The 27,417-nt window shown below is 42.2% G+C and overlaps 2 protein-coding genes across 3 annotated transcripts in view; one reads left to right on the top strand and one right to left on the bottom strand.

Moving 5' to 3' along the window:
* LOC127607140 (uncharacterized) overlaps nucleotides 1-27,417 on the top strand; it is a 212,966-nt gene that overhangs the window by 12,091 nt on the left and 173,458 nt on the right. Inside the window, exon 1 of one of the 2 annotated variants that reach the window (XM_052075266.1) lies at nucleotides 3,736-3,837. The exons of the other annotated variant lie outside the window; for it this stretch is intronic. The gene's annotated coding sequence lies outside the window, so the exon portion shown is untranslated. Of the gene's footprint in view, nucleotides 1-3,735; nucleotides 3,838-27,417 lie in introns of those variants that run through there. 2 annotated transcript variants of the gene reach the window in all.
* The window catches only part of fhit (fragile histidine triad diadenosine triphosphatase), a 151,126-nt gene that overhangs the window by 36,881 nt on the left and 86,828 nt on the right, over nucleotides 1-27,417 (bottom strand). The gene's annotated exons all lie outside the window — the stretch shown is intronic.

Below are 27,417 nucleotides of genomic sequence, written 5' to 3'. Positions count from 1 at the left end.
CCTTTGAGACGTTACATGTTCATGTACTGACACGGTAAAATGCTTGTCTATAACGAGACTGTGAGACAACATGAATTCATGTATTGCTCATATTAGGAGTTGAAACCTGGCAAGCCACAGTATGATTATGTTTTGCTGCTGTTAAGAGGCATTGCTGGCGCCATTAAAAATATTGTTGAGCCAAAAATACCTATCATGATTCCTCAGCATTCTCGTGGCATGGAATATTTTCAATCATCCATGGATGATAAAAATTGCACTCAATCTTACCATTGTCGAAAACGTAATTGGCACACACAAGGGATAGTTGTTTTTTTATTTAAAAATATATATGTATGATTAGTGGCACACAACTTAAAAACCACACACACACACACACACACACACACCCGCACACACACACACACACACAGACACACACACACACACAATTTTCCTCATCTCTCAACAAACATTTTTTTCTGAAGTTATTACCCCAAACTATACTAAAAGGCCAAAGTGAATGTTTTTGTTGAGAAATATCTGTATGTGCGGTAATGCTCCATAGAAGTCTGTGGAACACATTGGAGCATTTCGCAGCCGATTTTTTTCATGGTTACCATATTTTTTGGAGCCGGTAGGACCACGGGAAAGGCGGACATCCTGAAAATACACTAAAACACCTGTGTATGTGTGTGTGCGTGTGTGTGTGTGTGTGTGTGTGTGTGTGTGTGTGTGTGTGCGTGTGTGTGTGTGTGTGTGCATGGGTGAGTGTGTATACTGTACAGAGGTGTACCAAATTCCCAGATGGAAAATTATAGGGAACTGACAAGAAATGTTGCTAACTTGTGCGCACACAAACCATCAGACAGCACATAATATCCAACACAAAAACAAATGCAAGAGCAAGAAGTTGCCTACCCAAAAACTGTACAAAGTTGAAGACAGAGGTTTTGGAGTTGTTTAAGTCAACAAAGAGAGAGTTCCTCTTCCAGAGTTCAATGCTTCCACTTCCACGATGATCGCACGAAAATAAAAAGTAGGACAAAAATGGGAGTAGAATGAAACGAAACTATCTTTGGTTGTTTATCTTCATAGCCATCGTCTTCATCGCTCCGATTCTTTTCCCCCGTGACGTGGTTGAATAATGCAGAGCGCAACGGTGACCGTGCAGCTGGTCATTTTTCGGCCACGTCGCGGTTACCCACGCCCCCCCCCCCCCCCCCCCACACACACACTTCCCATTCATCCTCCCCCTTATACATGATATGTCTTGTGACTTGTAACTGTCATATGCTTATTCATGTGCTATAGTCTTTTTTTATCCTGGACTTAAATTATCCTCGGAAGAGGATAGTTTGAGCGTGTTTTTTTTCCCTCTCTTTTACCTTTTCCTTCCCTTTTTTACCTCTCCCTACCCTCTCCCTAAAACAGCGTTTTTCCTTTCTGAATTCTTATTGTAATTTTCCCATTGCGGGACAAATAAAGGATATCTTAATCTTAATCTTATTTGGTTAAGACGACTATTTAAGTGGTGTATGATGGCATACATGTCTCTCTGTCATCCTCCCTTTCAACCTTCAAGCAGTATGTAACCTGTGCCACTAGAGACGATAATATTTTGGACTTGTTTTATGCCAATACCAAGGAGGCATATAAACCCCTCTCCCTCCCCCCTCTTGGAAGAGCAGACCACAACTTGGTATTTCTCGAGCCTGTGTACAAACCCCTGGTGCACAGGCAGCCAACTGTGACCAGAATGGTCAAGAAATGGTCATCGGAAGCTGAAGATTCTCTGCGGGACTGCTTCGCGACAACCAGGTGGGAACTCTTCAGCGAGGTTCATGGGGAGGACATTGATGCACTCACTGACACTATCACGGACTATATAAACTTCTGTGAGGAGAACACCGTACCCACCAGAACTCTGCGGTGTTTTTCCAACAACAAACCATGGATTAATCCTGACATAAAGACCCTGCTGAAGGAGAAGAAGAGAGCTTTTCGGTCGAGAAACAGAGAGGAGCTGAAGGCCGTGCAGATTCGGCTGAGAAGAAAGATCAGGGAGGGGAAGAAGATATACAGGATGAAATTGGAGGACCAGTTACAGGCCAGCAATGTCACTGGTGTCTGGAGGGGCCTGAAAACCATCTCAGGCCATGACAGCCCAAAGACAGTGATCGAGAAGGACAAGGACTGGGCAGATAGACTGAACCATTTTTTCAACCGTTTCGACCAGTCGTCTGTCCCTTCCCCCAACCACAAACTGCAACCTCTCTCACCGAGGACTTCTTCTCCTCCCCCTCCTCTTTCGACCAGCTCTCATCAACCCAGTAAAAAAACAGTTCTCTGCTAACGACTCTGCATCTGTATGGAATGGCCTGAAAGCAATCACTAACTATAGAATGCCACTCCCCCAAACAGTGAACAATAAGGGTCTTGCTAATGAACTAAACATGTTTTTCTGCCGATTTGAAAAGGACACCCCCATTTCCCACACGCACACACCTCTACCAGAAACCACTCTACCTACCCCCCCCCCCCACCCTCTTTTTCTCCACTACAGATCCACGAACAGGACGTGAGACGGCTCTTCAAGCAGCAAAAGATCAAGAAAGCTCCGGGGCCCGACAAAGTGTCCCCTCCTGCCTGAAAGTCTGCGCTGAGCAGCTGGCTCCGGTCTTCACACAAATCTTCAACAGATCCCTGGAGCTGTGTGAGGTCCCATCCTGCTTCAAACAGTCTACCATCATCCCAGTTCCCAAGAAATCGGCAACATTGGAACTGAACGACGATAGGCCTGTCGCCCTGACGTCTGTGGTCATGAAGTCCTATGAACGCCTTGTGCTGAACCACTTAAAGAACGTCACTGGACCCCTGCTGGACCCTCTCCAGTTTGCCTACCGGGCAAACAGGTCTGTGGAAGACGCAGTCAACATAGGTCTGCACTACATCCTCAAGCACCTCGACAGCACAGGGTCCCCACTGTGCTGCGCCCAATAATGTTATGTTAACCTTGTCTTCATAGAAGTAATTAACAGCATATATTAGTATGTAACTGAGATAACCTAGTTAGATGTGTAAATATGAAAATATATTAAAAAATGATTGAATAATCATTATGAATAATCATTTTAGTCAGCAATTAGCCCTGTTACACATGTCAGGATTTTCCTTACGATGTTAGCTGAAAGCATTGAGCCCTTTATGACGATTAGCTCCTAATTCTCCAAAACTTAACACAACCTGCTTGCCCGTTTTATCGCTGATGTTCTAGCAAAGAGTCAGACAATGATAGTCTCTGTTCTATTCGTCAAGGTTGTTTCAGAGCGAGCCTGTCAAGTTATTCTACACCAAACTCATCCAATCAAAGAACTAATTCGAAACACGTTGTGTGGGTAAATTTAATTTGTTTACCTTCATTCAACCAGCTTGTTGAGTCAGCTGAACACCAGTTGTCATTTACAATGAACAGCTTGCAAAATGCCAATTGTGGGCGTGTTGTGCATGATTTAGTAAGATTAGACAAAATAAGCAATAGGTGTAAAAGTGGTGGAAACCACCCTATTTAACCCCGGAGAAACCAAGAACTCTTTTCATCTTTGGAAAATGATGAATTATACATTAAATGACTGCGATATGTTCACAGAACACCAAAATATAACATCATCCCAGTTCCCAAGAAATCGGCAACATCGGAACTGAACGACTATAGCCCTGTCGCCCTGACGTCGGTGGTCATGAAGTCCTTTGAACGCCTTGTGCTGAACCACCTAAAGAACGTCACTGGGCCCCTGCTGGACCCTCTCCAGTTTGCCTACCGGGCAAACAGGTCTGTGGAAGACGCAGTCAACATAGGTCTGCACTACATCCTCAAGCACCTCGACAGCACAGGGACCTACGCAAGGATTCTGTTTGTGGATTTCAGCTCTGCGTTCAACACCATCATCCCGGAACTCCTCACCCCCAAACTACTCCACCTCGGTGTGTCCCCTACGATCTGCCAGTGGATCCTCAGCTTCCTGACGGGACGGACACAACAGGTGAGACTCGGAGCAACAACATCATCAATACGCACCACCAGCACTGGAGCCCCACAGGGATGTGTCCTCTCGCCACTGCTCTTCTCTCTCTACACAAACGATTGCACCTCAACAGATCCAGCTGTCAAACTCATAAAGTTCGCAGACGACACCACGGTCATCGGTCTCATCAAAGACGGCGACGAGTCTGCGTACCGCCAACAAGTGGAGCAGCTGGAGCTCTGGTTCAGCCGACACAACCTCGGGCTGAACACGCTCAAGTCTGTAGAGATGATCGTGGACTTCAGGAAACATTCTTCTCCACAGTTGCCCCTCACACTATCCAACTGCCCTGTGTCAACCGTCAAGACCTTCAAGTTCCTGGGATTCACAGTCTCCCAGGACATGAAGTGGGAAGTCAACACCATCTCCATCCTGAAAAGGGCCCGGCAGCGGATGTACTTCCTGAGGCTGCTGAGGAAGCATGGCCTGCCACAGGAGGTGCTACGACAGTTCTACACGGCACTCATCGAATAAATCCTGTGTTCTTCCATCACGGTTTGGTTTGGGGCCGCCACAAAAAAGGACAAAATCCGACTTCAACGGACAGTTAGGACGGCAGAAAAAATCGTTGGCACCGCCCTACCCACTCTTGAGGACTTGCAACCAACCTCGATCAACGCACGCAGGTACACACGGGTGCCATGACGAGCAATAGGCTGACGCTGATGCATGCATCACACTTAGGCAGCCTGTTAACAATCGTAGCTCACGCGTACCGTTTTTAAATGCTTCTCTCGGCCCTCCAGATGCCCGTCCCCTCGGTGAATTGTACAAAACAAACTCTGAATAAGAATAATGATAATGATATAAGATATAGCACAACAACTCTGATCAAAAGCTGCAACTGCAGACTACTGAGTGCTAACAACTTCCAGTGACAAAGCCACACGTCACCGTAGGTTAAAGATGACCTGCTTTATTTTATCTTCGTTTTTAAATACTTTTTGTGAAAGTAAGACTGATAGAATGATTAGGGTAGTGTGCATTAACACAAAATATATACTACTGGAACTAACATGCACAGAGACACAATTGTTTGTTTGTTTGTTTTTCCCTCGACACCCTTCGGATCGACTTGGGACCAGTCCTTGATCTACTGGTCGATCGCGATCGACGTAATGGGCACCCCTGATTTAGAGTTTTCAATCAGCCTGCCATGCGTGATTTTGGAATGTGGGAGGTAACCGGAGTACCCGGAGAAAACCCCCGCAGGCCCGGGCTGAACATGCAAACACAGGGAGGCCAGAGCTGGAATTGAACCGCTGCACTGTGAGGTCGACGCGCTAACCACTGATCCACCGCGCGTTTGAACCAAATCTACCTATTGTTATTAAAATGTAAATCCTATTAACATTTATCTTCAAGGGTGATCTTAGAACAATAAATGGACTGATATGGGTATGTCACTGCCAAAAATGTTTTCTTTCTTTGCTTTTCAGCTTTGAAAAAGCATTCTCTTGGAATGTGTGTGAAATGCAATTTCAAGATGCAATTTTGATGTCCCACTTAATTGTAGTGGATATCTGTTTTCTTGTTCATCCACCAATTTATTTCCAGACTTTCTATTCAGAGTCAAAAGCAAAGTGGGAAACTGCAGCCTATCCCAGATGGTTAGCGTCGGAGGAACTGATCACCAGTCAATCACACGGTTGACACAGAAACAGACAACCATTCCCACTCATACTGGCTCTTACAGGCAATTTGGTTTTATGGAACTGTGTGAGGAATTCAACAAGATGATCTGAGAATCAAATTAAAAACCTTTATAGCCCTATTGTCATATTAAATGGGGCGTGGTTTATCACTGCAGTGGAGACTGCCCAAAAAATAATAATAATTTCACCCTTTCAGGGACAGTGGTTACTGCAGTGGACAGTTTATCATGTTATCATATGTCCTTGGGTGTCTTGAAAGGCTCTTATAAATAAAATGTATTATTATAAAATATTATTATTATTATCAGGTTACAGGGTGCATGAAAGTCTTCATTTAATTTAATCTAGTTGATCATTTTTATTTCAGATGACCACATCAATGGTGTTTGATTTGCATATGTTGGCACCTCACAACTGAAAAAAAAATCACCAAGGTGAGTCTGAACTGATGAGTGCTGTTCTCTTTGCTGTACAACAAGACAGATCATGCAGAGACATTATTACGTACGCCACTAAAGAAGCTTACCTTCCAAGCCATTAGCTGTATTCCAGGCATCTTTCCCACAGAGCTTTCAGTTTGCAGCAGCCACCTCACCTCGCAATCTGGGCTACTTTCCCAACTAACTGTCCACATAAGCTCTTTAGAGACGACATTAGTGCAAATAAGAGTGACCATTTGTGAAAACAAAATGCATATCAGGGAGTTAATCAACCTGCTTCATTTACCGATGGTCCATCAGTCACCGTGGCTTAATGTGTAAGAAGATAAACAGAAAAAAAAAGACACAATGCACCTTTAATCTGTTCCAGCCAGACTGAAACCCAACACTTGCCAATAACACAAATTGCAGCACGATTTTCATCAAAAGTGGAAGACATCTATTGTGGTAAGCTACTTTATAGTGGCTGTCAATTGAACTGAAAACACACAAGGCTTTTGCATGTACAGTAGGTGTGAATGGCTGTTTGCTTGACCGGTCCAAAGTGTACCCCATCTCTTACCCAGTCAGCTAAGATACGATACAGCTCACCTGTGACCCTTACAAGTGCTATAGAACATTGATAGATGGGTATATCTATTTTTATATATGTGCCAAAATATATTTCTCAGCAGTTTAGGGGATGAATCAATTTTCCTCCACATTTATTCAGAATTGGGGTCATTTCGTTGGTTGTGTAATGATGAATCAATTGAATCTTTACACCGTCTTTATAACCCTACTAAAACAGGTTACAGCTATGGCCAATTTAGCAGACATTTGCTCATAAACTTAAGTGCCGAACAAAATGCAAGGTCATGAGATCAAAGTTACGACAAATTATACCCATGGGAACATGAATGTGGCTTTAGTGGCAATCCGCACAAACCCAACAGGCTGATGAAGCATGCACTAAATATATCCTTAAAAGCCATTTTAGAAGATGTTGTAATTCATAGCGCAACATGCCACATTTAAGTAACCATGAGGAAAAACTAAATCTAGATTATTAGAACATGAGGTTTATATATATATATATATATATATATATATATATATAAGCGTGAAGGATCTTGCCCAAGGACCCACACTAGATGGTGTTATGTGCTCATTTTTGCCCCAAGCGGGATTCGAATATATATATATATATATATAATCTCTCTCTCTCTCTCTCTCGTCCCAAAAACGCACGTTATTTGGAACTGTGCATCCCATGGGAAAATTATGCGTCTCGGATGCGGGACGCAGAGGTAACGAGATGGCTGTATACAGTACAAGGGGCGTGCAGTCAGCGTAGGTAAGTGAGGCAGTGGCACCCCTTGCTGGCTATTCTCCGCTTGTGAAAAGTTAAAAATAGAAACAAAAACTTCTATTAACATTAAAGGATGTATTATTTTAGTTCTATGGTGCGTACTTTACTTTTATTTTATTTTCAGTCCAATAATTATCAGACCCCAAAAAGCAGGCAGGAGTAGTGATGGGTCCAGCAACACCGATGCATGCGTCGAGCTCACAGAGCAATCCATGTGTCAGTGGGTGTGCTGATTTGTGACGATCACGTGACCAACACATTACTGCGTCGACTCTGTCCAGGCTGCGTCGGCGCAGCAAAAGCCCGCCACACAGTGTTTATAAAGAAGTGCATCCAGCGACACGATGCCGGCTGCCGAAACAAGCCAGACCTCACCCTCGCTCGCTTGTCGAAGTTCGTGCCTGTTATGGAGCAGAAACGCAAATTGTCCACCGTGTGGGACCATTTTGATCTCCTTTTGGAGAATAAGGTATTTATTCAAATCTCCTTGTCTCACCAAGTGCCTCTCAGATTATTGACATGTGTTCTGCCATTCTAATTCTAATTCATTTCAAGGTTTATTTAAGGTGAAATGTCAAATTTGCCAGGTCGAATTATCATATGCCAACAAAAGCACCTCCACCATGCTGAGTCATTATGGGGCCAAGCATGAGAATGGAAGTTGATGAAGTTCCCGATACATCCAGAATAACGCCAGGTATACAGCCATTCTCTTATCTTTTCACTGTTGCTATGTTGAGAATTAATTGGCAATCAATAATTATTATTGGTTCACTCTCCACTTCATGTTTGACAATCAAGCTTCCAGGAAGCAGTTGCTCGATCAGTCACTGCTGAACTTCATTGTCAAGGACTCCCAGCCCCTCAGCATTATGGAGAGTGAAGGGTTCAAGGAACTGATTCAGGTCCTTGAACCCTCATGTTTTGCCAACAAGAAAGGTCTGTGTGAAAGTTCCATAAAGTAGTAGATGAATTGCCGATAATGTATTTGCTTTTGCCTTAACTTTCAGACCCCCAAGAAAATGGTGGCCGACAATTACAAGGAGGAACGGGAAAAAGTGAAAATGGAAATACAGCAAGCTGTGGCAGTGAGTGCAACAACTTACATGTGGACCTCAGTGAACATGGAGGCCTGCTTGGCACTCACCTGTCACTACATGAATGCAAATATGCAGTTGTGTTCATCAGTGTTGGGAGTACAATATTTTCCACAGAATCACACTGCTGACAATTTGGCCCAGGTCAAAAGGGGACCTGGGCCAAATTTTGACTTTCTTTTGGTCAAAATTTTGACCATGATGGAATACTGGGCTATAACCAACAAAGTGTCTTTTGACTGACGCAGCACCAAACATGATCGCATCAACTAGACACCTCCAAATACGCCACTCAATTTGAATTGCACACAGTCTGAATTTATTAGTTAGAAAATCATGCGATCAGGTCCCTGCACTTACAGACATAAGGAACAAAGCTCGGCATATTGTCACATTTTTCCGTTCAAGCACTATAGCCAAGGAGAAGCTTGTTCAAGTGCAGCAACAGATGGGACGTTCAACCCTGAAACTCAATGAGGTGCCAACACGCTGGAACAGTACCTATGAAATGCTGTCAAGGCTCTATGATGAGAGGGAACCAGTGTGGGTATCTCTGGCCTCCTTGAAGACAGATTTGGCTCCACTGAAGGCTGATGAGTTCACCATCATAAGAGAAACATTACTAGTGCTTTCTCCATTCCATCAAGCTACAGTAGAGTTGTCTGAAGAGAGGCGAGTGTCTGGTTCAAAGGTCATCCCGATGATAAAAATGCTTTATAATGCACTTGAGCGCCACGATTCAACCTTGCACACACAACCAGTCATACAACTCCACGAACACCTCAAGCGTCGAGTCACAGACACTCCTTCCAGTTTGGAGTCTATGAGTGCGTTAACATTAGCAACACTTCTAGACCCAAGATTCAAATCATTTGGATTCCGCTGTTCCTCCAGGTGCAAGGAGGCCATATCCAGACTGCGGTCTGAGTGCGTGCGTGTCATCGGGCGCACAATCGAGGCCCAGCCCTGACCATCATCGCAGCCCTCTGCAACGACATCTGGCATGTTACTCATCAGTATTAAATAATTTGTTATTGGAAACTGCTCTAAATGCCAATTTGTTGGGTTTTGTTTTTTAGATGACCTATGGCAGCATCTGGATGATGAGGTGGGGAGACTGGGGAGAGGTGCAACAGTAGATGCAATATCTGAGGTCCAGGGAAACCTGACACAGGGGAATATTGCACGTGATCAATGCATTTAAGTTGTATTGGAAGGACCAACACACTTCTTTACCAAACCTCTTCCACCTCGCAAAGGAGTTCCTTTGTACACCACGCTCATCTGTCCCTTGTGAGCATGTGTTCTCCACAGCAGGGGAAATTGCATGTAAAAAATGCAACAGACTGAAATTTAAAACACTGGAGCATCTTATTTTTCTAAGTAAAAATTTATGAAGACTGAGCCCACAAGCATCATCATTCACCTGATTATCACATTATTGAAACACATTGAATGATACGATGATATGATAGCATGGATGTGAATGATATTGTATACACTTCCTCATCAAATCAGTCAGTTCAGTCTGTCAAGTGGGTTAGCTAAAGGGATTTTGAAAGTCCAGCAGGTGGTAGTGGTCAGCGACACAGTATCAACACGGTGTGTCATTGTGTTGACGCGCCTCATGGACCCATCACTAGGCAGCAGCGAGGAGCAAAATATATTAATGAAACACATGGAAAAAAAAATCCTGAATAAAGAGCAACAATAAGAACCCAAAGTAACAAAAAAACAAAAAAACATGGCAAGCAATACAAACAAAACTCCATGGCAGGCTCGCACAAGCAGTAACCAACAGAAGCAGTGACAGCAACAATAACCCGACACTGAGTGGTCGGGCCGAGAGTCCTTTCAACAGAGAACCTACTAATGACATGATGACCAACAGGTGTGCCGCCGTAGGCGGAGCCTGACAGAGCCACCTGTTGGTCCCAAACCCATCAACCGTGAGAGATTTCACCATTAAAATCGCTGAATGTGTATTTCCTGTTAAAATGCATGGGCAAGAAGTCAAATGAAGCATTCAAGACAGAGCCACTGACTCGGGCAGTTGGCGGTGCACTTACACAAGAGCTGTTTGTGTCTCTATCGTCAATGTGTTTATCACATATGCACTGCACATGCCGGCATTCAACAGTCTGTCGACCATTTTTCATAACAGTGTCTGACATATATTGTCATTCTTATGGCCAGAAAAGTGACTCAAAGAGCAATTTAGAGTCATTTGTTTTTGGTAAGAGTTATACAGTAATGATCATATCAGCATACATGCAAGGGGCGTTAGACATAGGCACTAAATTGGAACGTATACATACTGCAGTTTTAGCTTGGCTTTTGAATAACTTCTTCTCCCCGGGCATGTGTGGGTTTTCTCCGGGTACTCCAGTTTCCTCCCACATTCCAAAAACATGGATGGCTGGCTGATTGAACACACTAAATTGTCCCAAGGGTTGAGTGTGAGTGCAGATAGTTGTTCGGCTCCAGCAACCCCCGCGACCCTTGTGAGGATAAGTGGATCGGAAAATGGATGGATGGATGAAAAGTGCAATATAGATACAGTTTGATTGACAGTTTGATCACCTGGGAGCCATAATATAAAGGGAACCATGTTGGAGGATCTGTTTGCTTGAATAGCTTTGTCTGCTATATCAAGAAATGGGATCATTATGAAGAAATGGGATCATTATTAATGGTGAAAAAAAGTCCTGTCAATTGGATTCTAAAAATGCCCTATCAGCAGAGGAATATGACTGTCAGTGCCCGTATAATTAAACTATGTTAGAAAAGTCAGCTGAATGTCATTGCATATCTCCTAAGAGGAAGCAGGATGGAAAAATGCATCTTATGAATGCACACAGCAATCATCGTGATTTGGCTTGCAGGCAGACGTGCCACTCATCTCAATACATTTCAATTTCATTTAAATACATTTAAATACTTTAATCTTACCCTGCAGGTGATTTGCATGACCGCTACAGAGGAAACAGCTTGAGAGGACAAAGAGGAGGGAGTCGGGGCTCCAGGTGCCTGCGCTTTGGACTTGATTGACAGCTTTGTGTTATTTTGTAATGACAACCAAGTTAGAATACATAACATTGATTTGGTTGGCAATTATGGCCTAAGGCTCGTTACACATCGGCCAAGATGTGTAATTTAAAAGACAAATGTTGGAACTTAAATAAAGCTAGTTTATTTTTTTTCCACATTGGATTTCTAGGTATTTGGACACCAGTGAATGACTGTAGAAACACGGACAAAGGTAGTTTTGCTTTCAATGTTACTTGCTTGACGCTTGCTGGAGTAATCTACAGTAAAAAAAAAAAAAAAAAAAGACCTCATAATTTTGGAGTACCACCTCAGAGCAAAACTCCCTCCTCAAGTCACCCCTCCTGAATCATTGCAAATCACCTCTGATGGCATGTGGTGCACGTGGCCAGAACTCAACTTGTGAGAAATACGTTTTGAGGGCTGTTTCTATGAGAAGGCTATCAAATTCCAGGCAAGCTGAGTCACTTTTGATCATTCTCCACAAGGAAATACATTACGAGTTTCGTAGAAACTGTGTGTGTGTGTGTGTGTGTGTGTGTGTGTATATATATATATATAATGGATATATAATACATATATCCATTTTCTGATCCACCCATCCTCACAAGGGTCGCGGGGGGTGCTGGAGCTTATATCAGCTGTCTTCTGAACCGGTTGCCAGCCAATCACAGGGCACACAGAGACAAACAATCATCCACACTCACACTCATACCTAGGGACAATTTGAAGTGTGTGTGTGTGTATACATAAACATATATATAGATCGATATCTCAGTGGCGGATGCTGGTCTGTCAAGGAGGGGAAGCTCAATTTCGGCCGACATCATAAAATGTGCCCTTTTATTTATACGTGGATTCTATTCCCCGTTCCTTTTCAAGAAAATTATCTGTGACCCTGTCATACCAACGAGGCGTCTTTTCCGGGGACTTAACTTGTGTCCTACAACTACAGCAACTGCAAAAAAACCCACCAGAAATAAAAGATTAATTTGTCGCTAGTCGTTTTCAACAAAGAGTGCGTCGCTCAGATGATGAGAAGTCTCCAGTTCAACTGAGATCAGAATGAGAATTGAACAATGCTCCCCTGGATGCCTGCACCAAAAGATCAGTGATTGGCTCATTTCTCTGTCAATCAAAACTAAATTCAGCCTCAGACAGATCATCCAATCATCATGCAGAAAAGCTCAGCGTCTGGGCCAGCCGATACACGGCCACTGTCCGTAGACTCCCAAAGACGCTGAACGTCCGGTGGGTGGGACAAAACCAACATTTATCCAATGACTCGTCTCGTTTTAATGCATTGGGACTACCCTCGAGACGCCCAGCGTCCGCGCTGTAGACACTCAGCATCCACACAATTTAAAGCACAGTGAAGCTGCGGGAATAAATGAGAAGAGAGTGAGTGGCGTTGTAACCAGTAATAAGAAGCTGATTCGGAAAAAAAGTTGAGCGCGTTGTTGTGCGTATTTAGTCAATGACATGTACATACAATTGTATGTGCACACCTATATTTGATCACTTATTTTTTTACATTTTCGGGGAAGCTGAGCTTCCCTTGCAGTCTTCGAGCAATCGCCTCTGATATATATTGCTTGTGTACGTCATCTCTGATCGGCACCGTCAAACAAGCAATATAAATCATAGTGGTGAGGAACAGTAGATTTTTCAGATGACACAGTGCATTCGCTTGTGTGGAAACACTTTGGAGGTTGTTTTGACAATCCGTTGACACATCTCGATCAGTATCACGAACAGCAAATAAACCTAAATAAATCAACAGCGGTGTATTTTGTGAGAGGGAAGTAAGACTGGGACAGACCAAAAAGGTGTTTCAGCCTTATTTATTCAAAAATTTTATCATAAATCTTCCCGCACTCAAAGAATTATTAATTACCGTATTTTCACGACTATAAGGCGCTATTAAAAGTCTAAAATTTTCTCCAAAATGGACAGTACGCCTTATAATGCGATGCGTCTTTTCTATGAGCCGAGTTCCAAAATCTGGCTGAGACCCGACATGCTGTTTATATAGAGAAAAGGCGGAAGTGAGGTCGGCCAATCAGTGAAGTGCGGGGAATCGGTCGGCCAATCAGTGAAGTGCGTCCGCGCACTTATATTTACATATCTCTCTCTCCATAATTTACATATATGAAGAGAGGTGGACGTGAGGGAGGACAGGCACGCAGGGGGTGGGTCCGGCAATGAGTGAAGGGTGGGCGTGTAAGGCACGCCTCTAGCAGGTACCAGCCAGAGAATTTAATATCAACGAATCCATGGTTCGCAAATGGAGGAAGCAGGAGAACGAGCTTCGCCAAGTCAAAAAGACCAAGCGCAGTTTCCGTGGAAATAAGGCGAGGTGGCCAGAGTTGGAAGACCAACTGGAGCGGTGGATTCTTGATCAAAGAGCAGCCGGCAGAAGCGTCTCCACGGTCACCATTAAAGGGCGAAAACGTTAGCCGAAGAATTGAAAATTGAACATTTTCAAGGAGGTCCGTCTTGGTGCTTTCGCTTTATGAAACGGCGCCATCTATCTATGAGAGTGAAGACGACCGTGGCTCAGCAACTTCCAGTGGACTACAAAGAAAAGCTGGCCGTTTTCCGCACCTACTGCAGTAAAAAGATTGTCGACAAACGCATCCAGCCTAACCACATTACCAACATGGACGAGGTCCCGCTGACTTTCGACATCCCGGTGAACCACACTGTGGAGAAGAAGGGGACCAGCACGGTTGCGATACGCACAACGGGGCACGAGAAGTCAGCTTTCACTGTCGTTCTTGCTTGTCATGCTAACGGAAAGAAACTGCCACCTATGGTGATTTTCAAGCGAAAGACGCTGCCGAAAGAAAAGTTTCCAGCTGGCGTCATCGTGAAAGCAAACCAAAAGGGCTGGATGGACGAGGAGAAAATGAGAGAGTGGCTAAGTGAGGTGTATGTTAAGAGACCGGATGGCTTTTTCCATGCCTCGCCGTCACTCTTGATTTGCGACTCCATGCGTGCCCATCTCACACCAGCGGTGAAAGACAAAGTCAAGCAAATGAACTCCGAGCTTGCCGTCATTCCCGGAGGCTTGACGAAAGAACTCCAAACGCTGGACATCGGCATCAACCGGGCGTTCAAGGTGAAGTTGCGAGCGGCATGGGAAAAATGGATGATCGATGGCGAACACAGCTTCACGAAGAGTGGGAGGCAGCGCCGGGCTAGTTACGCCAAGATCTGTGAATGGATTGTAGCTGCTTGGACGAACGTTGCTCCTAGTACAGTTGTTCGCAAAGCCGGCATCATTTCCGTGGAGCCACATGACGACGAGAGTGACTCTGACAACGAGGGGGAACCCGGCGGTTTGAATGGATTACCGATACTTGCACAATTGTTTAATTCGGACACAGAAGATGACGACTTTGATGGCTTTCTGAGTGATGCTTGAGCAAAAAACGTGAGTACCTTGTAAATAAAATACACCCGAACTCAGTCCTGCTTTTGTTGCCTTTTTAAAAACGTGTTTTAGCTTCGAGCTTCAGTGTGTGCTTCAAGCTAACGTGTTAGCGAACGTGTTAGCATGCATGCATGCCGTATGTTTAAGCGTATGTTTTACCACTTTAAAACTGCGCCTATTCATGCGGTGCGTCCTGTATATGTGTAAAATACAGAAATGTCACCCATTAATGAGACTGCGGCCATTGGTACGGTGCGCCGAATAGTCGTGAAAATACGGTAGTCCGTACACGCGTTTTGCGCGTGGTAGTGGTTACGCAGGGTGAGCAAATTAGGCTCTGTTCCATCCACTTGTTCTTTATACTAATACAATATACTAATAAAAATCACAGCAGCAGTTTAATTTAACCCTTTCATGCACCCTGTAGCCTGATAAGATAATAAGCTTTTCACTGTAGTAACCGCTGTCCCTGAAAGGGTTAATGTGAGAACCTGTTAAATACTTGCATATATCTTTGCTCCACAAGAGGTTGGATATTGTTCAGACATATGAAACATTTTATCAAAAGGGTTTGTCTACATTGAATTTTTTATGGCATAAAAACAACCATCTTTTTCTGATAATAAGGTAAGTTAATTGAACAAGAACTAGCTTCTGTTACACTTCTTTTATGCTAGAATATTAAAAGAAATACTGCATCCTGTTCTGACATCAATGGAATTTTTTTCCCATTTTGGAATCAGGAAAGCTGAGTTGGTTTTGTTTACCTTAGCGGTTTTCACCAGAGCTGGAACATGTCAGCAACTTAAGTAGCTACAATTTGAAGTGATTCTCAGCTCCCTTTTGTGTAAAAACAAGCAACAAAACAAACTGGCAGACTAGCTGGCAACATTACTCACCCTTTCCATGCCACTAGAGTTAGCTGTAAGGATACAGTTTGTCTGTCTGTTGATGATGGTCCAGGCATGGCTTGCAGGTTTCTCCTCTTAATAAAAGATGAACATCGGGCCAGTTTGTAACATATTCCTACCACTCGGTAAATCCCATAAGGATCGGAAAGTAGCTTTCCATCTGGAAATGTTTTTTTTTAAAGTAATTTCCGCAATAATTTAGGCTCTTTCCTTTAGGCTTGGTTGACAATTAAATTACTGTTCTTTCTGCGCGCATCCTGGTGATGCCATCTTTGTTTCCAAACTGAAAATAGGTCTATAGTGCAGGGGTGGCCAACCCGCCTGTCGCGAACCGCATGCAGCTCTTTGGTTGCTTCAATGCGGCTCCCGGACTTTCACATGACAAGCGTCGAAAACGCCTCGGTGGTGGCGCTGCCATTTAAACGAGGACGCTAAGTAGAGCAGAACATACGATGTCAGCCTATCATCAATCCCGTTACATGATTGACATACAGGGCAACCAGTCAGATGACAACTGAATTTTGACCTTTATGTCACTGCTCATGCGCAAACAACAGCGTTAAGCACTGAGCTAGTCAGCGAATCACCTCTGATTTTAAGGCAGGGGTGCCAATACATCGATTGTGATGAACCGGGAGCCAGCGGACTGGTTCCAAGTCGACTGCGAGGGTTGGGAGGAGGTAATGAGGGGGAAAAAAAGATCTGTGTGTTTGTGTATGTTTGGTTTTGTTCGTGTGTGTGTGTGTGTGTGTGTGTGTGTGTGTGTGTGTGTGTGTGTGTGTGTGTGTGTGTGTGTGTGTGTGTGTGTGTGTGTGTGTGTGTGTGTGTGTGTGCGCGATTTGGTCGATCGGGGTAGGTTGGTCTCTTTAAAAGTCGATGTTCGGTCAAAAAAAATTGGCCATCCATTCATCCATTATCTAAACCGCTTTATCCTCACGAGGGTGCCAAGCGTGCAAGAGCCTGTCCCAGCTGACTTCAGGCAGTAGGCGGGATACACCCTGAATTGGTTGCCAACAAATTGCCGCAATTTAAAACATTTTTCTTTTATGACATCAATTTCAGACAGATCATCGAAAACAGTACTAGGCAACATTGTATGTTCTTTCATTTTTATGACAACAATAAAAATAGAGTCAGATGCACCAAGAGGAGAGAACAAATCCTCCTCAATTCGAAATACAACCGATAGTCATAACATTTGTGGTCGAATCAAATGCGACACAAATAATACTTTATTTTCATTCAGTTCTACAGTTTTTCACCCAAGAGGTAGTGGCAACACATTTGACATGACCCCCTCTATGACCCGTCACCTGACAGCGGTGGAGGGGTTTGTGTGTCCCAGTAATTCTCGGAGCTAAGCTTTATGCCCTTGTCTGGGGCACCCATGGCAAACAGGTCCCAGGTGAAGGACAAGACAAAGCACGGCTCAAAACACCCCTAATGATGAATGAGAAATATGTACCTCAGTTTCCCTCACCATCAGTCACCGGGGCCCTCCCTCTGGAGCCAGGCCTGGAGTGGGGTTCATTGGCAAACACCTGGTGGCTGGGCCTTCACCCATGAGGCCCGACTGGGCTTGGCCCCGAGGATGCAACGTGGAGTAGGCAACCCCTTCTCATGGCCTCACCACCCATCGGAGGGGCCAAAGGGGTTGGGTACAATGTGAGCTGGGCGGCAGCCAAAGGCGGGGACCCTGGTGGTCAGATCCTCGGCTGCAGAAGCTAGCTCTTGGGACATGGAATGTCACCACTCTGGCAGGGAATGAGCCTGAGCTGGTGTGTGAGGCAGAGAAGTTCCAACTGGATATAGTCGGACTTGCCTCCACTCACAGCCTGGGCACATGTTCCAGTTCTTTTAAGAAGGGTTGGACTCTCTTCCACTCCAGAGTTGTCCTCGGTGAGAGGCGTAGAGCAGGTGTGGGCATACTCATTGCCCCCTTGCTCAGTGCCCCGTACATTGGGGTTCACACCGGTAGATGAGAGTGTTGCCACCCTCCGCCTTCGGGTGGCGGCACGGGTCCTGACTGTTGTTTGTGCCAATGCACCCAACAGCAGCTCAGCGTACCCAGCCTTTTTGGAGACCTTGGAGGGTGTTCTGGAAAGCACTCCTGCTGGGGACTCCCTTGTTCTGTCTTCAATGCTCATGTGAGTAATGACAGTGAGACCTAGAAGGGCATGATTGGGAGGAACGGCCCCCTCGGTCAGAATTCAAGTGACTTTCAAACAGCCATTGCTGCATACAAAGTGCTGTACATGGAGGGATTAAGATATATTCAACAATAAAGCAATAATCAGTAACAAAAGATGGTAATAGGCACCAAACGGGAAAACAAACAGTAAAACTAAGACCAAATGTACTGACATCTGATCGTTCTGTTGGAAGTACGCTTGAGGAAATGCCAAAATAAATTCTGTTGGGGGGCTACAGAATTTATTTTGTGATTTTCTGTTTTAATGGATGACTGTATTTTCAATGTTTCGTTAATTTACATTTTTTGGAGGCGGCCATGAACGCCTCTCGAGTCGAATGGAAAAAGAAAAGACACGGAGACGGACAAAGACGTACCTGTAGCTCTATCTAGTGGATGCATTGTAGATTGTTTTTTTTTTTTCCCAAGATGGCTTTTTTGTTCTTTTTTGCTGTTTTTGTCTTTTAATTTGTCACATGTTTGTTGTTTCATTGTGTGGACCTGATATGTACTGTTTTCAGCGCTTTTTGGCAACGGCAATCGTCAAAGGAGCAGTATAGGTGCTTGATGGTTGCGCCTTCTCGGCAGCACGCCTGTACCAGCACAGATTTTGATTGGGAGGAATGTCGGCGCCATTGACTGTCGGTGCTGGACAGACCTGGGGCGCTTGTGTTTTTTGCGCCAGTAATGGGCAGCATTTTTCACAACCCCGATTTGTTCAGTGGCTATGTCAGCGCTGTTGGACAGTTGGCGTTGGTGCGGTTGGATGGATGGCCGCTGAAGTTGAGGATGAGGAGAGAGGAGCGTTGGCGAAGAGCGCCGATGCGTATTTGGAACCGTGAGTCGCCGCTTGGAATTGAAATGGATTTCCATGGGACAGGAGAAGTGAACCAATCTCTTTTTTCGTCAATGGATGCTACAGCTTCTTGTTGACTTTGAAACTTAGCTTGTAGCCGACGTGTGCACATTTTGAGCATGACGTCTCTGATCCGCTGGTTAAAGGACACTTTGATTCTCTCCTCTTTCATTTCAAACTGCTTCAAACAACAAAGTGTGTGACGGAAAAGTGGTTAGGACTGCACGACTGTCCGTGTTTTATGTTATGTGTTGTGTTTATTATTTTACTTTATGTTAACTGTTTTGTAAAGAGCTTTGTTACAGCTGCCGCTGTTGTGAAAGCGCTATATAAATCAGCATGTATTGTATTGTGCCTTATAGTCCAGTGCGTGCAATATGTGAAATAAATAAATAAACATAGGCCATTCATTTAAGGTGTGCCTCATAATACAGTGTGCCTTTTCGTGAGGAAAATATGGTAAATTAGTCAATGCTGACTTAAAGCAAAGAATTCACTTCAACACACAGTTTTAGCTGGCTGCACTAGCTGTGTTGATTTATCTGTGATTGTTATAATACGGTGGTGTAAGGGGAGGGTGGTGTTTCAGAAAATTTCCATGTGCCACAAACATACAAATTAAAATTCAGTTATTTCACACACTGGGATTCGCAAGCAGCTGGCCACCGCGCAAGAGGAGATGGCCAAGCGCCAGCAGGAACGTGTTGGCAAGATCCAGCCCATTGGTGGTCATTGTAACGGTTGGCGTAGCAGTAGGTGGGGAGGGGCGGAGTGTGTGTATGTTTTTATGTACCTGTGTGCACGTGTGGTGGTGGTGCTTGTGTTGTTGGGGTGGGTAGGGCAGGTTTGGCAGTGGTCACGGGCTTACACACTGCATGACATAGATATGTCCCCAAAATGACACAATTATTTTAACATGGCAAGAATTATGCTGTGAAAATGTGTCCATCATGGCAATGGTGTAAATCCAAAGAATTGGCAAAAACAAAACAAAACAAAACAAAACAACAAAAAAATCACACCAAAAAAAAAAACAACAATTTTGGATTATGTACTAATTTGGTAAAAGCTAAGACTGAAAGACGCTTCGAATTACGATAGGTAAGCGGGTAAGGGGAGATTGGTTTTAAGAGGATTTTCTTGTGCCTTTCTCAATCAAAAAGAAGATTTAAAAATATGAGGAACTTAATTAAAAAAACTAGATGGCAGGTACTACCGGTATTTTACTTAGCCAAGGGTAAACTGAATGTTTTTATTTTGATTGTTTTAAGATAAGATAAGATAAGATATCTTTTATTCGTCCCACACTGGGGAAATTTACAGCCTCCAGCAGCAAGAATGTAGAAAGAAGAAAGGAGAAAGAGAAAAAAACCCCAACATCTTTCAATTAAATACAATATGAACACAATGGATAAATCTCAGTACTATTTACAATTTTCTACTTTTCTACTTTCTACTTTAATTATTATTATTATTATGATTGTTATTTTTTATTCATCAGCCTGACAGCAGTCGGTAGGAACGAGCGTCGGTATCTCTCCTTCTTGCAGCGCGGGTGTAACAGTCTCTGGCTGAAGGAGCTACCAAGTGCTGTCAGGGCGGGCTGGAGGGGGTGGGAGGGACTGGCCATCATAGCTTTTAGCTTAGTTAGCATCCTTCTGTTGCCCACCTCCTCCAGAGTGTCAAGGGAGCAACCCAGGACAGAACTGGCCTTCCTAACCAGTCGCTCCAGTCTCTTTCTGTCCCAGGCTGAGATGCTGCCTGACCAGCAGACAATGCCATAATGGCATTATAGAACGTCTTAAGGAGTGACTCCTGAACCCCAAAAGACCTCAGTTTCCTGAGTAGGAAGAGTCGGCTCTGTCCTTTCCTAATCAGGGTGTCTGTGTTTGTAGACCAGTCCAGTTTGTCGTTCAGAAGAACACCAAGGTACTTGTAGGACGTCACCCTCTCTATGTCCATACCCTGGATGTTCATCGGTGCTGGTGAGGACTTTTTCCTGCAGAAATCCACAACCAACTCCTTAGTTTTCATTGCATTGATGGTTTTATTCAATGATAGGAATAGATGGTTGCCCCGGTGGTCGACTGGTTCGCACGTTGGCTTCACAGTGCAGAGGTGCAGGGCTTGATTCAGGCTCCGGCATTCCTGTGTGGAGTTTGCATGTTGTCTCCGTGCCTGCGTGGGTTTTCACCGGGTACTCCGGTTTCCTCCCACATTCCAATAACCTGCATGGCAAGTTAACGGAACACTCAAAATTGTCCTTACGTGAGTGTGAGCGTGGATGGTTGTTCATCTATATGTGCCCTGCGATTGGCTGGCAACCATTTCGGGGCATACCCCACCTACTGCCCCAAGAAAGCTGGAACAGGCCCCAGCATGCCTGTTGTAGTTTTGGAAATGGAAAGTCAAATAAAATATGAGAGGCAATCAATTTACAGTACCTGATGATACAACCATCCATGTGCACCTGTCCGTGTCTTAAACAATATTTAAGCCCTCGCAATTTTTGTTCAGATGTTTCCAATTCCTTCTTTTTAACTTACCGTATTTTCCGCACTAAAAGGTGCACTGGATCATGAGGCGCACCTTCAATGAATGGCTATTTTGTAAAAAAAAAATTCATACATTGGACGCATCGCATTATAAGTTGCAATCTACAATGCAACCGCGAGATGGTGCTTCGCTCCTTCCATTCAACTCGAGAGGCATTCATGAAAAACGTAAATTAACTATTACTGTACTTATATGAAACTACGAAAACTGAAATTCACAACATTTTCAATTGGAAATCACAAAATAAATTCTATATCCCCTATAGAATTTATTTTGTAATTTCCTCACTTGATTTTCTTCGTAGTTTCATTGAAGTAATCTTTAATTTACGTTTTTCAGAGGCGGCCATGAACGCCTCTCGAGTGGAACGAAAGAAGAGAAGGAACGGAGATGGACAAAAACGTACAGTACCTGTATTTATTGAGACTGTGAAAACCATTTAAAAAAGGTAAATAAAACCACAGTTCTCCTTTTTTCAACAAATACAGGTGTGTCTTTGTTTGCCTCCGTGCCTTCTCTTCTTCCGTTCAACTGGAGAGGCGTTCATGACCGCCTCCGAAAAACGCATTGACATTTCCTTGATCATAGCTCCATTTCCTTGATCATAGCTCCAACAGAACGATCAGTAGTGTACTACTATGTCAGTAGTAGTTATTTATTCCTTTGTTGTGTATTCACTAATGATGACGTCACAATATAAATTCTGTAAGGGGGGCTACAGAATTAATTTTTTGACATCCTCGCTTGCTTTTCAGTGTTTATGTATTATTTTCAATTTTCGTAAATTCATCGACACGGCCACATTAATAGATAACCTATTTATAAATAAGATTGATCATAAAATGGAAAGTGGACTTCTCATTAATGACATAAGTGACCACCTACCTGTTTTTGCAGTTTTTCATAATTATTTCGATAGAAAAGCTAAATCAACAACTCGTATAACAGAAATAAGACTGAGAACCCAACGTTCCATCGATGCCTTTAAGCAAGACCTAGAAAAACAAAACTGGACCGAGGTCTACTAAAATGAAGACCCAAATACAGTGTTTGAAGTATTTCAGTCTACCATAATGTCCTTATATGATAAACATTTTCCATTAACTAAAGTCTCCAAAAAGTATAAAGACCCAAGTAAGCCATGCATAATGAAAGGCATAGAAAACACATGTAAAAAGAAAAACAATTTACATAAATTGTTTTTAAAATTCAGAACTGAAGAAGCAGAAAAAATATATAAGACCTATAAAAATAAACTAGTAAATATTATAAGAACCAGTAAAAGAGATCATTATCATGCACTATTAGAGCAGAATAAAGGTAACACACAAGAAATATGGAAAATACTTAACCAAGTAATCAGAAATAGTCCTAAAAAATGATTATCCAGAGTATTTTATCAAAGGCAAAAATACTATTTTGGAAAAAACTGCAGAAATAGCAACTGAATTTAATGAGTATTTTGTCAACATCGGCAGTAACCTAGCAAAACAAATTCCTGATCCAACAAACCCGTTTGAAATAGATAGATACGTAGAAAAAAACTCCTCCACGATGTTCCTTACTGCAGTAAAACAAGAAGAAGTATCAAATATTATAAAAACTTTTAAAAATAAAAAGTCAACTGATTGCTTTAATATTGATATGACGATAATCAAGCAGATTATAGAATATGTAGTGCGCCCTTTCACGCACATATGCAACCTGTCATTCAAAGCTGGTATCTTTGCATCAAAAATGAAAATTGCTAAAGTTATTCCAATATATAAAAGTGGTGAAAAACTTCTATTTACAAATCATAGACCAATATCACTACTACCACAATTTTCAAAAATATTAGAAAAACTATTTTCTCGCAGACTTGATAGTTTTATACAAAAGCATACGCTGTTAAGTGAGAATCAATATGACTTCAGGGAAAAACGGACCACCTCAATGGCAGTTATGGAGTTTGTGGAAGCAATAGCCACTAATATAGACAACAAAGAATTTACTGTTGGGGTTTTCCTAGATCTAAAAGAAGCTTTTGACACAATAGATCACAGTATATTATTGAAAAAACTAGAAAGATATGGCATTAGAGGTGTAGCTTATAAATGGATAAAAAGTTATTTAGAAAACAGATATCAGTACGTGCAACTCAACAATAAAAAAACGAATCAACTGAAAATCACTCACAGAGTACCTCAGGGGTCAGTGCTTGGTCCAAAACTATTCATCTTATATATAAATGATATCTGCAAGGTCTCAAAACTATTTAAATGTGTCCTATTTGCTGATGATACAACTTTCTACTGTTCTGGAATAAATCTGAAACAGCTCCTGACAACCGTAGAAAACGAATTAAACAAATTAAAAAACTGGTTCGACAGAAATAAATTGTCACTTAACCTGAAAAAATTGAAGTCAATTGTTTTTGGCACAAGACCAATCAAACACCAAGCTAAAATTATGGTAAACTCAATTGAAATAGAAAGAGCATATGAAACCAAGTTTCTCGGATTAGTAATAGACTCAAAACTATGTTGGAAACCACATATCGATAACGTAAAAAGAAAAATAGCCAAGACCGTAGGGATCCTCTACAAAACCAAGGAAGTGCTAAATAAGAGATCTTTGTACACATTATACACTTCATTATTATTACCATACATGACCTACTGTGTGGAAATATGGGGAAATGCCTGCAAAACAAACACACTCCCTATTCTCAAACTACAAAAAAAAGCAATTCGAATTATTAATAGATCAAAATATACGGAACCCACAAATCCACTGTTTATCAAATTAAATACGATGATATTTTATGACCTAGTTGACTTTAAAATTGCCCAATTAATGTACAAAGCACACAATAACCTGCTCTGCCAAAACATTCAGAAGTTTTTTGAAATTCGAGAAAGCAACTATGAATTAAGAGGTACCAACTTATTCAAAAAACTCAAAACAAGAACAAACATCAAGCAAAGAAGTGTATGTAGCAAAGGTGTTAATATGTGGAATAATCTCGAAACGGACCTAAAAATAAATAAATCGCTTGCTGAGTTAAAAAACAAATTCAAAAAAATAGTACAAACAACCTACATCAATCAGAGTTAAAATGACAAATTCTAAACATTAAATATAATGATAAATCAGAACCAAGTTGATAAATAGAGAAAGGTATTGAAATATGCATTATGAATACAAGAGAAAATTGACACAAGAGTGCCAGGGTGAGGATGTATATAATCCCGATACAAACCAAAAGTTGTGAAAATATCACGGTTAAGGGTAAAGTATGAGCCTTAATGGAGACTTCTTCTTACTTTTTCTTTTCTGATTGATATAAAAATGATTTAGTAGATATAAACACATAACGGGGTAGGACTAGATACGTTTTTTTACTTCATCCTACTCCCTTGAACATAATAACTGTGTTGAATGAAGACTGATTTCTTTCTTTTTACTTTTTTATCCACCTTATTTTCTGTCAAAATTATTACTGTTCGAAGTAATCGTTAGTTTACATTTTTCGGAGGCGGAGTTGAATGCCTCTCAAGTCAAACTGAAGAAGAGAAGCCACTGAGACGGACAAAGACGTACCTGCATTTGTTGAGACTGTTTTAAAAAACAACACCACAGCTCTCCTTTTTTCGGAGCTGCAAACAAAATCTTATTTAATAAAGCAGTGACACAGTTCACTGAACCAACTGCAAGTTATAACATTGTGAGCATGTCTCCAGCAAGCAGGCATATTGGGGTTGACATATTACCGTAATGACCATAGACAAGGCGCGCCAGATTTAAAGGCGCGCTGTGAACTTTTAAGAAAATTGAAGACTTTTCGGTGCGCCCTATAATGCGGAGAATACGGTATGTTGCAAAACCGAGTTTATTAACAGGCCAATAACCTCTGATAGTTTTGCTTTGTGAAAGCCTCCATATATTCCTACGAGCCTCTCATCCCTCGGTTAGGCCCTCTATTTCTACAGTTTCTCATTGGTGAATTTTAGTCAAGGCCATGACAAGTTAAGAAATGATTCAATCAAAATTATATAAAATAAAATAAACATTAAACTGGAGGCACAAGATTGTGCCAGAGAGGGATAACATTCCAAAAGATCTTGGTGGTTTCATATTCACGGTCCTGTGCTATTTGTGAGATTTTGGGGGCCCCCAATGGGACATTAAAGTTTCGAATAACCATACCTCAGGTTTTTGACAGCTTTAAGTTCAACATAATTCTGAGAGGCCACCAAGTGGAAATAAAAATATTTCTTGTCACCCAGTCCAAAAAATTTATTTTCTAAAATCCTGTGTGAAGAAAAAGTTTGGTGAGCAGAACAATCAATTTCAAGAAAACTGAGATGGCATTTTCTGAACAATCAATGTTCTGAACTGTTAATTAATGAAGACAGGGAAAACTGCTTTCGCTTTTTTTTTAACCCTCGTAGTGCACCGCTTGCGATAATGTTGTAAAATGTTGTAAAATGATGTCTTTGAATCAAAGGCAAAGGCATTCAGAAAAACACGAGAGAGCTGAAACTTATGGAGGGGTTCTAAAATGGCCTAAATTTCATGACGTCACCGGCTGATAATTCTCAGGCATTGCAGCAATAATAAAAAAACGTTTTGATACCTTAATCTTCACAATTTACATATTTTGCACCATAGAGACTCATTATAATTCATATTTTTGAATGCATCGTAAACCTAATGTGTAAACATGCATTTCACGCGATTTTTACGTCAATCGCTTTGTTTTCGCTTGGACAGACGTATGCATGCCACATTGTTGGGTTGATGTCATTCCAATTGTGCAACTTGTAGGTGGCGCCAGAGGATCGCAAATGAGTTTGCCTTTTTGGAGGAGGCTTCAAACCAATGCATTTTACATGAACACGTCCGGTCGGGATTGTTTGTAGGGCTTGGTTGGGACCTCCAGACACATTTTTTTTTCCTTTTGCAAAAAATAAAGAATAAAAAGATCCCAAAGAACTAATAAAAATAGTTGCTTGTATGGATAGCACAGATGCCTCTGAACATTATGAGTGTTTGAAAAAAATAAAATAATGTTTGTACAACACAAAATACATAATTACAAAAATTGTAAAATGCGTAACTTAAGGCCTTTTTAATTTGGAGCACACAAGGGTTAATACTAATGTGGCCCAGACACACACAGATCTTCAGCTGCCCCCACATAAATTGAGTTTGAGGCCCCTGATTTAAATAATATTCTATGGTCAGATCATTCCAAAAACAAACACACAAACAAAAAAACAAAACTTTTCTTGCCATGCTTCACTGTAAAATCTACATATAAGGCTTTTCTGAAGAGCTTTTGTGTTAGGGAACAAGAACTGAAAAAATTTCAGCTCCAGCTGAAAAAGAGGACCAAGAACTGTGAAACTGTGGTTGCAAAGGCCATGCAAATCCTTCCAGATAAGCCATTGCTGTCCCTGTCATCATGTCAAGACTGTATTAACCTTTTTTTAAATTTTACAATTGATTTGCAGGTTGATTGTTTGAAATTCCCCCAAAATGCATCAACACAACAATCATGTATTTTTCTTTTTACATGTCACATATCAAGGACCATAAAATATTTGAGTCAATTTAAAAACCTGAGTTAGTCAGTGACCACAACTCTCAAAGAAGATATTTTTCTGCCTCCAACTCACAAATAATCATATTCATCATGCAACTGTGAATGGGAACATACGCATTTACATTTGCAAAAATAATGACTGAGGGCAGAACAGCACACAGACAGTAACGAGTAATGTAACGAGAGTTGCCGTTTAGCCTCAGAAAGGGCAATGAA

The sequence above is a fragment of the Hippocampus zosterae genome, chromosome 9 (genome assembly GCF_025434085.1).
Source record: "Hippocampus zosterae strain Florida chromosome 9, ASM2543408v3, whole genome shotgun sequence".
Lineage (NCBI taxonomy): Eukaryota > Metazoa > Chordata > Actinopteri > Syngnathiformes > Syngnathidae > Hippocampus > Hippocampus zosterae.
Note: the sequence above shows the minus strand (reverse complement) of the source record. Positions and strands in the feature narration are given on the sequence as shown.